The 14134-nt window shown below is 43.7% G+C and overlaps 1 long non-coding RNA gene across 2 annotated transcripts; it reads right to left on the bottom strand.

The window, feature by feature from the left end:
* Positions 1-6328: 6328 nt before the first annotated feature.
* LOC309869613 lies at positions 6329-13813 on the bottom strand. 2 transcript variants are annotated; one of them, XR_014314288.1, is made up of 3 exons: positions 13535-13807; positions 7869-8064; positions 6329-6578 (listed from the first exon to the last, which is right to left on the bottom strand). It is a non-coding gene; the product is annotated as an uncharacterized lncRNA (long non-coding RNA). The 2 variants fall into 2 exon arrangements; XR_014314287.1 differs by lacking the exon at positions 7869-8064 and having other exon boundaries at positions 13535-13813.
* Between the last annotated feature and the right edge of the window lie 321 nt (positions 13814-14134).

The raw sequence follows: 14134 nt of genomic DNA, 5'->3' as shown, positions 1-14134 counted from the left end.
AACCAGGGTATATTCCTGGCAAGAAAAGGAAACCTTCCTTTAACATTTTTTCAGGAAAATATTTGAAATCAAGGGGTTGGAGATGGAAATCCCTGTCCCGCCTCCCTTCTTAGCGGCTCGTCAGTTACAAGCACCTTCGTCCTCCCACCGCCATAGGAATTCAAGCCCATGCTTCTGTCCCATTCACTGCTGGTTCTCCAAAAGAGGTCCAGCCGCTCATCTGTCGGAAGCCAGACCGGAAGCCAAATCAGTCTTATGCTCCTTCAAACCCATCTGAAGGCAAAATGATGACAGCGTTCCGAGGAGTCCAGGGGAGGGGTTGGCAAACGGGGGCCGGCAGACCTGCTGCCCGTGTTTATAAAGAAAGGTGTGTTGAAACGCCCACGCGATTCGTCACGTGTTATCTATGGCTGTGGACACTGAGGAGTTGTGTGGAGAACTTTAAAACACTTCCCCACTTGTTCCTTTAAGAAAAAGCCTGTTGACTCCGGCTGAAAGCAAAGCTTGAAACCTACTAAGTCAGCAGCCTATGCAACAGTTTTGGGGTTACTTCTGCCCCAAACTGAACTGCCCCCTTGGATCTGCCCCTTGGAGAACATCTTGGTGCTCAGAGAGCGAATGTTATCCCATCCAAATCAGTCTTATGCTTTGTTCCTACCTTCCCTGCCACTCACTTTAATATTGGTTTCATTTCAATCTTCCATATCCATAGCCCATGCATATGCGTTACCTCTGCCTCCTACTCCCTAAATCACTTAATCACCCAGCCCAGGCCTGTTTCCACCACATTCTTCCAACTGTGGAACTCATACTCACGATTAGGTTTGCCAATGCGGGAGGTCCTAGCAAGAGATCAAAGGCAGGAAGAGTGGGGCTGGGTTTTTACTTCCCCCATTCTTTCCTGCTGGAAGCTGCGGGTTTGCTGCGCCCTCCTACCAGAGCACACTCCTGTCTGGGCAGCCCCTTCCTTCTGCTACTCTCCATAGATTCTGGAACTATTAATTCCATCTCCTTGTTCCTTGAGGTCTGGGAGCTAATGGTTTCCTGATGTTGCAGACGTGGGGGAAATACCTTGTCTCCTATCAGTTTTCCTAAACCCTGCTCCTATCTTTGGCCCTCCGTATGTCTTGTTTCGAGAAATGTCTCTTTGGACCTTTGCCCATTTTAAAAATTGGGTTATTTATCCTTTTTATTATTGAGTGGTAGGAATTCTTTATATATCCTGGGTATAGATGTACTATCAGATAAGAGATTTGCAAATATTGTCTTCCACTCTATGGGGGTTTTTTCCCCACTTTTTTTAAAATTTATTTTTCTTTTTTTTTAAAGATTTTATTTATTTATTTATTTATTTGGCAGAGAGGGACACAACGAGAAAGGGAACACAAGCAGGTGGAATGAGAGAGGGAGAAGCAGGCTTCCTGCTAAGCAGGGAGCCCAATGCGGGGCTTGATCCCAGGACCCTCGGATCATGACCTGAGCCAAAAGCAGATGCATAACGACTTAGCCACCCAGGCACCCTTTTCCCCACTTTCTTGATGGTGTCCTTCAAAGCACAGATTTTCATTTTAATGAAATATAGCTATCTATTTTTTCTCTCTTGTCTCTAGTATTTTTGGTGCTCTATTAAGAAGAACTTGCCTAACCCAAGGTTTCAGAATTTACTCCTGTATTTTCTTCTAACAGTAGCCTTTACATTTAGGGCACCTGGATGGCTCAGTGGGTTAAGCGTCAGCATTCAGCTCCGGTCATGATCTGAAGGTCCTGGGATGGAGCCCTGTCTTGTTCGGGCTCCCTGCTCAGTGGGCATCGGCTTCCCCTCTGCCTCTGCTCCTTCCTACCCCCACTCGTGCTCTCTTGTGCTTGTGCTCGCTCTCAAATAAATAAATAAAATCCTTAAGAAAAAAAAAAAAGAATAGCTTTTTGCATTTAGGACAATATTGAGCTGATTTTTGTGCATGTTGTAAGGAGGGATCCAGCTTCATTCTTTTACATGTAAATATCCAATTGTTCCAGCACCATTTATTGAAAGGAGTTCTGCTTCCCCATCGAACTGTTTTGGCACAGGAACAACAAACAGAAAATCAATTAACCATAAACATGAAGGTTTATTCCTGGACTCTCAATTCTGTTCCATTAGTCTATACGTCTTTCTTTATGGCCGTATCACACTGACTTCATAATACATTTTTAATGTATTTTTGCAAAGGTATCAATTCACAGTAGACTGAAAAAGAGAAACCCCACTGTGTGTGTATGTGTGTGTGTGTGTGTGTGTGTGTGTGTTTCCAATCTCAACAAGCAATTCTCCAACATCAGCTGAGTGTCCTATAATTCAACTGAGTTCTGACACCATTTACCTGTAGATAGTGTCAGATTCCTCAGGGGCAGAGCTCAGTCCCACAAGACCATCTCTCCTCCCTTCCAGTCGTCAGTTGGAAGTCCGTGTTGTCATTTGTGCTGCTGACCATGGACTGTAGATTGGAGATTTCCATGACCCCACCTCCTTGAGGTCAGTTAATTTGCTAGAGCAGCTCACAGAACTCAAGGAACATTTACTGACATTTACCAGCTTATCATAGAGGATATTGTAAAGGAAACAGATGGACCGTCTGAGCGAAAAGAAGCACAGGGCAAGCTACATGGGAAGGGACACAGAGCTGGTGTGACCTCCCTAGGGGCACCAATATTCCAGAACCTCCACATGGTCACCTACCTGGAAGATCTCCAAACCCACATCTTTGGGGCTTTTACAAGGCTTCATTACACATAGGCTCAGTTGATAAAACTTTGGCCGTTGGTGGCTGACTTCAATCTCCACCCCTCTCTCCTCTCTGACGGTGGGTGGGGGTGGCTGGTTGCTGCATTGAGAGTCGCACCTCTCTAAACACCTAGTTGGTTCCCCTGGCAACCAGCCCCCATCCTTAGGGGCTTTCCAAAAGTCACTCGATGACACAAACTCAGCTGTGTTTGAAAGGGGTTTGGTGGCAAACATCAAGACGCTTTTCTCCTCTTATTACTTAAACAATTCTAAGGGTTTTAGGAAGACCAAATATCTATTACTTATAATAAATCGTAAGATCACAAAACCCAGCTGGATCTTCACCACAAATAGCTTGAGACACCCTGGCCAGGCGGATTCTCCCTGCCCCATCCCAGCGGCTCTGGAGGACCACGTGAATGATGGCGTGTGTGAGGCAGCACGTGCTCGTTCTATCGCAGTCTCTCCTGCCGTGTTGTAATTGCTCAGCATTCTGTCTTCTCTTCACCATGAATTCTTGGAAGGCTAGGGCATCTTTTGTTATTCCCAGCATAGGGACCAATATAGACACTCCATAAATGTTAGTTAAATGAATATATAAATGAATAAATGAATAACATTATTTTTTTCCCACGGGCAAACTCAGAAAACAGCCTTCAAATTTGGATTTGAGGATCGTGAACAGAGCACGGTTTACACACGTTGAGATGCTCTGGTAGAGCGTTTCTTAAGTGTCTGTAGAAATATTATATTTTCCAAAAAGGGAGGGAAAGGAGAATCCTATGCTCAAATGAGATGGGAAATTCTGAGTTCAAAACTAAGTGGAAGAAAAAATTCTTTTAACTGCAGGACTTTTTAAAGCCTGTATTATAGGGACGCCTGGGTGGCTCAGTTGGTTAAGCAGCTGCCTTCGGCTCAGGTCATAATCCCAGGGTCCTGGGATCGAGTCCCACATCGGGCTCCTTGCTCGGCAGGGAGCCTGCATCTCCCTCTGCCTCTGTCTGCCATTCTGTCTGCCTGTGCTTGCTCGCTCTCTCTCTCTCTCTGACAAATAAATAAAATCTTTAAAGAAAAAAAAAACCAAAACGTGCATTATGATTCCCTTGAGGGTTAATTGGCTTGCAGCCCTTCCCCTTTCTGGGAAAACATTTCTCTAGGACTACCGGCCTAGGGGCCACACTTTAGGCAATACTTATCTTATCTCTAGATTTGAATTTAAAAGAAGATGAAACCATCCTTTGCCGTTCAGCGAGGTTGGAGGTTCTACCAACCATTACTGAGTGTTTACCCCGTGTCCCAGGGCACACATAGAGCTCTATACAATCAATCCCAGGGGGCAACATTCAGCGAGACTCCAATGACTGACACCCCCCCCCCATGGTTGTGCAACACGGTGGCTCACCCTGCTTCCTCCACCTGTCATATCTCGTTTTTCAGTTTAACTCATCCCTCCCCATACCACACCACCACCAGGCTCAGAAAACCCTTGCCTAGCACACTCGTGACTCTTGCACAAAAACCGTAGGTAAGAACGTACGTAATTTGCGTACCAAACCTCTTTCAACTGGCTTGATGCAAATAGCAACATAGATATTTGCAAGATAAAGTGCAGCATGGCTTTGTCCTTTTCTTGTTTTTCTTCTCAGTGATACCAGATTGTGTTTCTGGTGGCTGAGTCTTATTTGCCTTGGGCCATTTTAAAATTTCCTAAACTAGATAGGATTGAACTGGTCAACTGTTGAATTCCAGAGAAGTCTTAAGGTTCTAGGGGCAATGCAGGGACCAAGAGAGGCAACTCAACAAGAGGCACCAGTGGCAGTATCGTAGCCAATGAGGTTTATCTGAGGCGCGATTATTGCTATTTATTCCTTAACAAAGGAGAGAACCAATGCTGGAAGGCTTAGCGTTTGGAGCTGTCAATTCACTTGTACATGAAACCACAGAACCAAAATCCTTCGGGCTTGCTATCAATAAAGATTTTTTTTTTTTAAGATTTTATTGATCTATTTGACAGAGAGAGAGAGATCACAAGTAGGCAGAGAGGCAGGCAGAAAGAGAGAGAAAGGTAGAATCTGGCTCCCCACGGAGCAAGGAGCCCGATGTAGGGCTCAATCCGAGGACCCTGAGATCATGACCTGAGCCAAAGCTAGACACTCAACCAATTGAGCCACCCAGGCGCCCCTCAATAAAGTTTTTTAAACATACATTTTGAGGGGTGCCTGGGTGGTTCAGTGGGTTAAACCTCTGCCTTCGGCTCAGGTCATGATCTCAGGGCCCTAGGATGAAGCCCTGGCACCGGCCAGGGAGCCTGCTTCCCCCTTCTCTCTGCCTGCCTCTCCACCTACTTGTGATCTCTCTCTCTCTGTCAAATAAATAAAATCTTTAAAAAAGATATTAATTTTGGAGGAGGGATTGATCTGGAAGTTTAAAATTCTGCCATTTTAATATTCAAGTCAGTCTATGTTTACCTTTTTATTTTTTGGTGCATTACAGAATTCTCATTAAATCATGCTTAGAATGCACTCTCATCCCATTTTCATAGTTATCTTTCAGGACTGTTTGTGGCTAGTAGTTCTCCCTAGCAGGTGAGGGCCCAGGGAAAAGTACATTCTGTCCCTTCCTCCCAGCTCAAAACCTTTACGGAAGATTAACTGATACTAAAATTAATGCACCGGACTACCTCAAGTGGAAGATAAGACACAACAAGATGACAGAGGGGTAGGAGGGAGCCCAGGGTCCCCTAACCCCCCTGCCTGTCTGCAGTGTTGGAGGAATCCATGGGCAGACCATGTGGAGGCCTGATTTAAGACCTAATTAAAAAGTTATTTTTGGGGGCGCCTGGGTGGCTCAGTGGGTTAAGGCCTCTGCCTTCGGCTCAGGTCATGATCCCAGAATCCTGGGATCGAGTCCCACGTCGGGCTCTCAGCTCAGCAGGGAGCCTGCTTCCTCCTCTCTCTCTGCCTGACTCTGCCTACTTGTGATCTCTGTCAAATAAATAAATAAAATCTTTAAAAAAAAAAAAAAGCTATTTTTGTAATTGCCCACTGGTTAGGCTATTGCCACACACCGTTGGCCACTACATAGAAGTTAGAGCCAAGAATCCCATTGGATAGAACCTTTCAAAGTATTAAGGCACAGACTAAACTAACAGGTGCGGGAAGGGAGGGACTATGCATACCTGGGTGGCTCAGTTAGTTGTGTGTCTGCCTTTGGCTCAGGTCATGATCTCAGGGGCCTGGGATAGAGTCCGGCATTGGGCTCCCTGCTCAGTGGAGAGCCTGCCTCTCTCTTTCCCTCTGCCTGCCACTCTGCCTGCTTGTGCGCTCTCTCTCGAATAAATAAGTAAAATCTTAAAACAAACAAACAAACCAACCCAGAGATCTGCAGGACGAGAGGATCAGGCTCAAGTACTGGTAGTTCATCAATTTCTGCCCTAGATCTCAGACTCTCTTATACGCCGCTGAGCAGGAGAGGCTCTGGGGATAAGGCCGGTGTGATAGTTGGGCCTATGAATAGATTTTGGACCTTGAAAAAAAAATTGCTCTAAAATACAAAGGAAAAAAAATCTCAAAAAGTTAATAAATGTTAAATAAATGTGTACTAAGTATCACATTTGTCAACTTCATTAATTGTTCAATCCAGTGTTCAAAAAAAGGTTCTTCTATTGGAAAATAATTCGTAGATTAACATAGTGGTTAAGAGCATGGATCGTGAAACCAAACTGCTTGTGTTCAAATCCTGATGCCTCCATTGACTGTGTGACTTCCCGCAAGTTACTCAATCTCTCTGAGCTTCCGTTTCCTCCTCTTCTGTAGTCCTGTGGAAAAAATGGGAAGACTACTGACAAGATTTCAATAAACAAGATACTGATTTCGGCACACTCTGAGTACTGGATGTGTACTAACTGCTGTTATTACATTACTCTCCCACTTGGAGAGCATTCCAAACTATGAATGGGCTTCTAACAAATCAGAGCCAGATTAAATGAGTTACTCAACATAAGTCATTACAAGAGCAAAATTCTAAGAACTCTTTCCAAAGGATTTCTTAAAACATTTTTACCACTGAAATTTCCAAGCAAATACAAATATAAAGAAAAGAGTATATAATGAACCCCAGTACCTTCCACTCAGCTTCAACAGTCATCAACACACATCTACTCTTATTCATCTTTACCTCTACCTCTTCCCCTACCCCTCCACCCAGGATTATGGGGGGGGGGGGGGAGCCAGACATCCTATCATTTCACTTGTAAATATTTCAACATTTCTAAATGTTTTTAAAATATAACCTCAAAACCCCAAAACAGCTTAAAAATTAATACCATCAAATATCTAGCCAGTGTTAAAACATTCGTACTTATGTATAGAATTGACTTTTTAATTTTTTTATTAAGATTCTATTTATTTATTTGAGAATGAGCTAAAGAGGAGAGAGACCGTGAGCTGGGGAGGGGCAGAGGGAGAGGGTGAGCAGACTCCCCGCTGAGCGGGGAGCCCTGCCAAGCCCTGGGATTATGACCTGAGCTGTAGGCAGATGCTTAACCAACTGAGCCACCTACGCACTATAGAATGGACTTTTTAAATAGTTTGTTTGAATCAGGAGCCAGATAACGTCAGCTCACTGCAAATTAGTATCTCGAATACTTCTAATCTATTGAGTTTTTGCCTTCATCTCTCTTCTGGTTACTTGCAGTTTTTCTTGTTGAATAAACTATGTTTGCTTGTCCTGTGGAGTTTACTATAGTCTGGATTTTGCTATTGGGCATCTTATGGCTCATTCAACATGTGACTGTAACTAGTAACAATCTAGACACTTGACTGGATTCAGATGAGGGATTTTTGCAACCTCCTTCAGTTGTGTCTCCCTCAGGCCACACCTTGTCTAGTTGTTGTTCTTTTCGAGATATTTGCAACCATTGGTGATCGTTTGGCTAGACCCATTAATTCACTAAAGTTGGAACATGGTGATGTTTTAATTCTATCATTCCTCTAATAGTTGGTATACTATAAAAAGGAAATACCCCATCATCAATTATTTGGTTACCCTGAAGTAGCATTTGTACAGAAAAGGCAAGAGAAATGTCTGATTCTTTCCTTTTACTTACTGGTTTTCAGAATCATGAGTTGGTCCTCTAGTACCCTCTGAATGTGCCGCAGAGTGTTGGTTGTTATCTTGGTCTTAGTTCTTCACAGTGTGGTTACGCAGGCAATTTAAAAATTTCACTTGCAGTATTAAATATTGCTTTTTTATAATTTCCTTTTTTTTTACTGTTATATAAAATATTACATGGTTCCTTGAATCTACAAAACAAGGTATACTCAAAGACATCAGCTTTTACTTCTGTTCTAATTCGTTTCTTCCCCTTTCCTATAGAAAACGGTTCCTTTCGAAAGCATACTGTTCTATCGTCCTTTTCTGTTCCAAATTAGTAAATATACATTTATCTTTGTCTCTCCTTCTGTTTATATAAACACTTGCATAATCTACTCACTTGTCTCCATTTTGATCAAATAACATTTACAGCAAAACCCAAAAAGTATATTTAATGTGTAAAGTGGTTGGGTGCTATTCTAATTTTGCCATAACAGGTAGACGGGCCTACAAAAGCTCAGAAAAAGTCAAGCCAGCTGATTTTATCTCCCCACTCAGACACAATCTGCCTCTGAGCGGGCCCAGTTTGAGGATGATAGAGAGATTGCAATCAGGGCGCGGAACATGGGAAGCTCCTGGGACGGCGAGGAAGTGCAGTTCTTGCCAGAAGCAGTTCCTGTGAGAATCGGGGTGCAGAGAGGAGTCTTCAACGTCAGACCTTTGTGATGGGGTCAGGATTTGAAGACCTTTCCATGTCTCAGAAGGTAAGGTGGAGGCTCACCTTAAGTGAACCGCAGTGCGTTACAATGAAACCTTCCTGGTAGTTTCGTTTTGTTTCACTTTTTTTTTGTTTGTTGTTTACAGACTCAAAACAACCCCATATAGAGCTATTAGGGACGAGGACCATCAGAGCCAGAGGTCGGGATTCCACGAAAGGGGCGGGGCGGTGGGCGGAGACGGGGCGGGACCTGGGTGGGGCCTGGGCGTGTTGGAGGCGGGGCCGGTTGCCCTAGAGGAGACGCTTTAGGAGGCCGGACAGGCTGCGTCTGGCGGAGCGGCGGGTCAAGCAGATCGCATCTTGCTCGCGTCTCATCCCGCACGTCCCAGCCTTTTCCTGCAGGATGATTTGTCCGGATAAGCCAACTTCACTCCGCACCTCCCTCGGGAGCCCCCAGGACCCTGCACGCCAGAAGGCGGACAAGGAAGTTGGGTCAACAGAGTGCATCAGCGAGGAAGGGAAGAGGAAAGGGCCGAAGAAGACTCCGGAGGCTAGAAGAGTCTGGAATACCCCCTCTTCTGCATATAGTCTCAGGCTGCATCTTTGCGACATGGACTTGCTGAGAGATCTTTTCTTGTACCAAACATCTGCCCTTTCTTGTTCTTAAGTCATTTATTTGCTCAGACTGCCTTTGGTCTGCATTTAAAAGTATATTTCCCCTGCGTTAAACGTGGCTCCATTTCTAATGGGAAGAGGAAGAACGTAGTAATTTGATCTCTTGGGAGGACTCTGCCAATGGGTCTCTCTCCTCATCTTTTGATGCAGGAAAAGGGTACAAGATAAATGATTATGGATAAAAACACATCGATTAGGGCACATCCCTATATAGGATTCTATGTGACCATGAAAAAGCTGAAGGAAGATATATATGTAACCATGTGGAAGGATGTACGTAGTATATTCATGGTTACAAAACAAATCAAGTTGCAAAATGGTATGTATGTTGGTAAAGGTACCAGAAAAGTTCATAGTAAACTGTTATCAAAAGTTCCTTCTGGGAAAGTGCCACTGTATCAGTGGCAATGCTTTCTGCTTCAAGTAAAGAGAACCCCAGCTCAGTAGCTCACATAATAAGGAAATTTATTCTCTTGTAAAACAAGAGGTCTATGGGGAGAGGGATTCAGGGGTTGATTAGCTCAGCAGCTCATATCATCACTGGGAACTCAGGTTCTTTCCATCTTTCAGCTTTGCTTTTCCCAGTGATTAGGCTTTGTTCTCAGGCAGCTCCCCTCCTGGGGGATTGGTGCAGTAGTTTCAGGAGAAATATTCAAACTGCCCATCCTTGGCAGAGAAGGTCAAAGTCACCTGCCAGAGGAGCCCCAGGTCTCCCAGAAACAAGCCTTAACATTCCTGCCACACTCTCATCATGGCCGGAAGCAGCCCCTAGGAAGCTTGGTTCAGATGCTCAGAACCTGCAGCCATGCTCAGTCCCTAGTGCTCCCCGCAGCAGCAGATCTGAGAGGACATTCTCATGACACCCACAAGCATTCGCTCTTTTTAAGAACAAATGCTGCAGGTGACGTCCCCTATGTGTCACATATGTCGCTTGTTCTTGTCCTAGCCGACAAGACCTTGATCATTGATTTAAAAATAAACCAATCAGAACCACACCTCAGACTCAGCAACTGCCCACCTCCTTGGAATCCTTTGGCTATTGTGGGAAGGATAAGAAACTGGGAAAAAAAAAAAAAAAATCCAGGCCCTGTTAGGAAGAAGGAAGTGGAAATGAATATCAGATAAGGAACCAACAAGGTGTGCTACAATGGGAGAGAGGGACCCTTTAAATCTGTATATTTCTGTATAGTTTGGATTTTTATGAGCTTATATTACTTGTAGAAATGGCTATTTTAGTTAGGCAGTTAGACAAGGACACTTGGCATCAGAAAGAAAAGTATTTGTTTCCATCTTATGATTTATAATCTGTAATCTTGAGCAAGTAACTTAACATCTTCAAGTCTTTATTATTAAAAAGTTGAAAGTAATTCTCGAGTTGGAAAAAAGAAGGACAAGAAACATGAAAGAGATACGGGTTTCTCTTATGTCCTGGAAGGCAAATTATTTCTTATCTGTAAAGATTTAGAAACATATGTGTTAAATTATACTACTTGAGGTTTGGTATAGTTTTGGTATTTTAAAGAACTGGGAAAATGCAGTCCTCCTTCAGGCACATCAAAGAAAGTCACAATGATTTTTTTTTAACAAGTTGAATAGTGTTCTGTTTCCTCTCAACTAGTTTGTTGTTTAGAATGATGAAGTAATATATTTCCCCAAAAGTTATGATGTTTGATTATGAGGTTGTGTGGCTATTTGTTTTAGATTGATTGATTGATGTAAATTCAATTTAATTAACATATAGTGTATTATTAGTTTCAGAGGTAGAATTTAGTGATTCATCTGTTACATACAATACCCAATGTACATTACATCAAATATCCTCCTTAATGCCCATCACCCACTTACTCCACCTCCCACACACCTCCCCCCCAGTAACCCTCGGTTTGTTTCCTATGATTAAGAGTCTCTTATGGTTTGTCTCCCTCTCTGTTTTCATCTTATATATCCTACCCTTTGCCTATGTTCATCTGTTTTGTTTCTTAAATTCCACATATGAGTGAAATCATATTATATTTGTCTTTCTCTGACTTATTTTGCTTAGCCTAATACCCTTATCCACACCACTGCAAATGGCAAGATTTCATTTTTTTGATGGCTGCATAGTATTCCAGTGTGTGTGTGTGTGTGTGTGTGTGTGTGTGTGTGTGTGTGACTTCTTCTTTATCCATTTATCTTTCGATGGACATCTGGGCTCTTTCCAAATTTGGGCTATTGTTGATAATGCTGCTATAAACATTGGGGTGGTTGTATGGTTATTTTGAGAATGATCAATTCAGTTCTAGTTATTCATATACTTATATCTAATCTTGGTTCTTAATCATTTAAAACTGAATCAAAGCCCACTCTCTTAATATCACTTTGAGTTGCCGGCTAAGAATACTGGTAAGTGGGAGAACCATCATTAAGTAGTAGATTAAGGTTTGGGTATTTTCTGAGAGCTACTGGAAGTTGGAGGGATGAAGTGGTCTTTAGAATCTAGGAAGTAACCTAAGAATTACAATCCACCCCCAACTTGTGGTGAGATCATTTAGGAGTGATTTACCTTTGAGGCTTTTTTGTTTTGTTTTGTTTTAATTAAGGTTATTTATTTATTTGACAGAAACACAGTGAGAGAAGGAAAACAAACAGGAGGAGTGGGAGAGAGAGAAGCAGGCTTCCCGCTGAGTGGAGAGCCCAACTCAGGACTCGATCCCAGGACTCTGGGATCATGACCTGAGCTGAAGGCAGATGTTCAATCAACTGAGCCACCCAGGCCCTCCTACCTTTGTGGCTTTTGTTCCTTGTTTACAAAACAAAAATAATTAAGCTTTTTGAAGATTATACCCTATCAGTTATCCATTGCTGCATTAAAAAAAAAAAATCACCCTAAAATGTAGTGGCTTATGACAACAATCCTTTAATTTGGTCAGAGTTTCTTTGGGTTAGGAGTTTGGACTGAATGCAGCTAGATAGATGTTCTGAGCTAGGTAGTTTTTCTACAGGGTTCCTCTGAGGTCACTCATGTAACTTGGCTGAGGGCTGATTGACCTAGAAGACTCTGCGGGAATTCTCATCTCTGCTCTTTAACTTCCAGGAAATGAGCTTAGGCTTCCTCACATGCCATTCTCTGAGACCAAGAGAAGAGAGAGTAAACCCAGGGGTCAAGCACTGTATCATGCCTCCCAATGTCCATTGGTCAAAGCAAGTCACACGGCCATACCAAACACCAGCGTGGGAGGGGTCTACTCAAAAGGTTGACTATAGGAAAACCTCACGGAGTGGGAGACACTGTTGTAGCCATCTACCACCGGAACATTCCATAAATCAATCAGCAGATATGAAGAGACGTACTGTAAAGTTTGAAATACCAAGTGAGTTACAGTCATAAACCCTTGAGGGCAAAACAAGTGTTGTTACTCAGGGTGCATTTAAATCTGCAAGATACTTGGGGGAAAGAGGGCTTTGTGGACTCAAAATGAAGTTTACCAATATATCAAGATTTGTCTTATTTCTTTTTTTTAAACACTTATATATTTTTTTAAATTTATTTGACGGACAGAAATCACAAATAGGCAGAGAGGCAGGCAGAAAGGAGGAAGCAGGCTTCCTGCTGAGCAGAGAGCCTAATGCTGGGCTCGATCCCAGGACCCTGGGATCATGACCTAACCTGAAGGCAGAGGCTTTAACCCACTGAGCCACCCAGGCACCCCAAATTTGTCTTATTTCAAAAATGCCCTCGCTTGGGAACCTGGGTGACTCAGTTGGTTAAGCAGCTGCCTTTGCTTCAGGTCATGATCCTGGAGTTCCAGTTTCGAGTCCCGCATCGGGCTTCTTGCTTGGTGGGGAGTCTGCTTCTCCCTCTGACCCTCTCCCTTCTCCTGCGTGCTCTCTCTCTCTCCCTCTCTCTCTCTCTCTCTTTCTCATTCTCTCTTCAATAATGAAGGAAAAAAGAAAAAAGAAAAAAGAAAAGCAATGCCCTCACCAGATAAGGGAGCTGTGAACCATGACACACAGAGCCCAGCTTCCGTTTGGGTCCTCATCCCGGGACGTCCTCTGCTCCCTAACTCTCCATGCACCCAGAGCCAACTGCCTCCAAACACTTCACACAGTTTGCCAATTTCAGTTATGCACGCATTTGTTTGTTGTCCTTCTTCCCCAGGACAGTACGTAGAAAGCTCCGTGATGACAGGAATCGATGTCTGTTTCATCCCCCAGCTTATACCCAGAGTCCAGCACGGGAACTGGCACAGAATAGCAGCCTCATAAATATTTGTTGAGAAGTGAATGAAATGAAAAGCTGCACTTACACAACAAGCACCTCCTGATGTTGTTTCTCAGTGACAGGCATCTTCCGTCCTGAGAACACAATGAACTTTGTCTCTTACCGATGATTCATTCGATCAATAATTTGCCAGGGGAGGGCACCAGCTCCTTGCTTCAAACTCTTGTCTCTTCATACCTCTTCTGTAAATCAGTTCTTCCCTGAACTGTGGCAGAACCACATCCTGTGGATTCTATCTGAGCTCTGCCTCTGGAACCCCACATTTCCTTCTGCCGCTGCCTTAGGGGTCTTTGTTACTTCTTGCCGGGATTCCCAGCCTGGATTTCTAACTGGGCTCCTTGCCAACAGTCTTGCCCAATTCTGCCCCACCTCCCCGTCCGCTGCCAGGGAGATCATCACAAAAATATTTGAAAAACGAATTCTAGGGTTAAAGACCTCCCCAGCTCTCTAGAGATAAGATGTTCAAACATTTTGGCATGAGGTTTGAGTCTCCCATTGGCGTCCCCCTCCCAGCTGGTCTCCCAAGGCTCCTATCCCCCCATGCAGCCTCTACCCAGCCATAGGGAAGGTTCCAGTACTAAATGAACTTGCCTCTCTTGCTGCAAGGCCGTAATTTGATGCTGGG

Source organism: Mustela nivalis (genome assembly GCF_964662115.1).
Source record: "Mustela nivalis genome assembly, chromosome: 7".
NCBI lineage: Eukaryota > Metazoa > Chordata > Mammalia > Carnivora > Mustelidae > Mustela > Mustela nivalis.
This window is presented reverse-complemented; position numbering and strand designations above follow the sequence as displayed.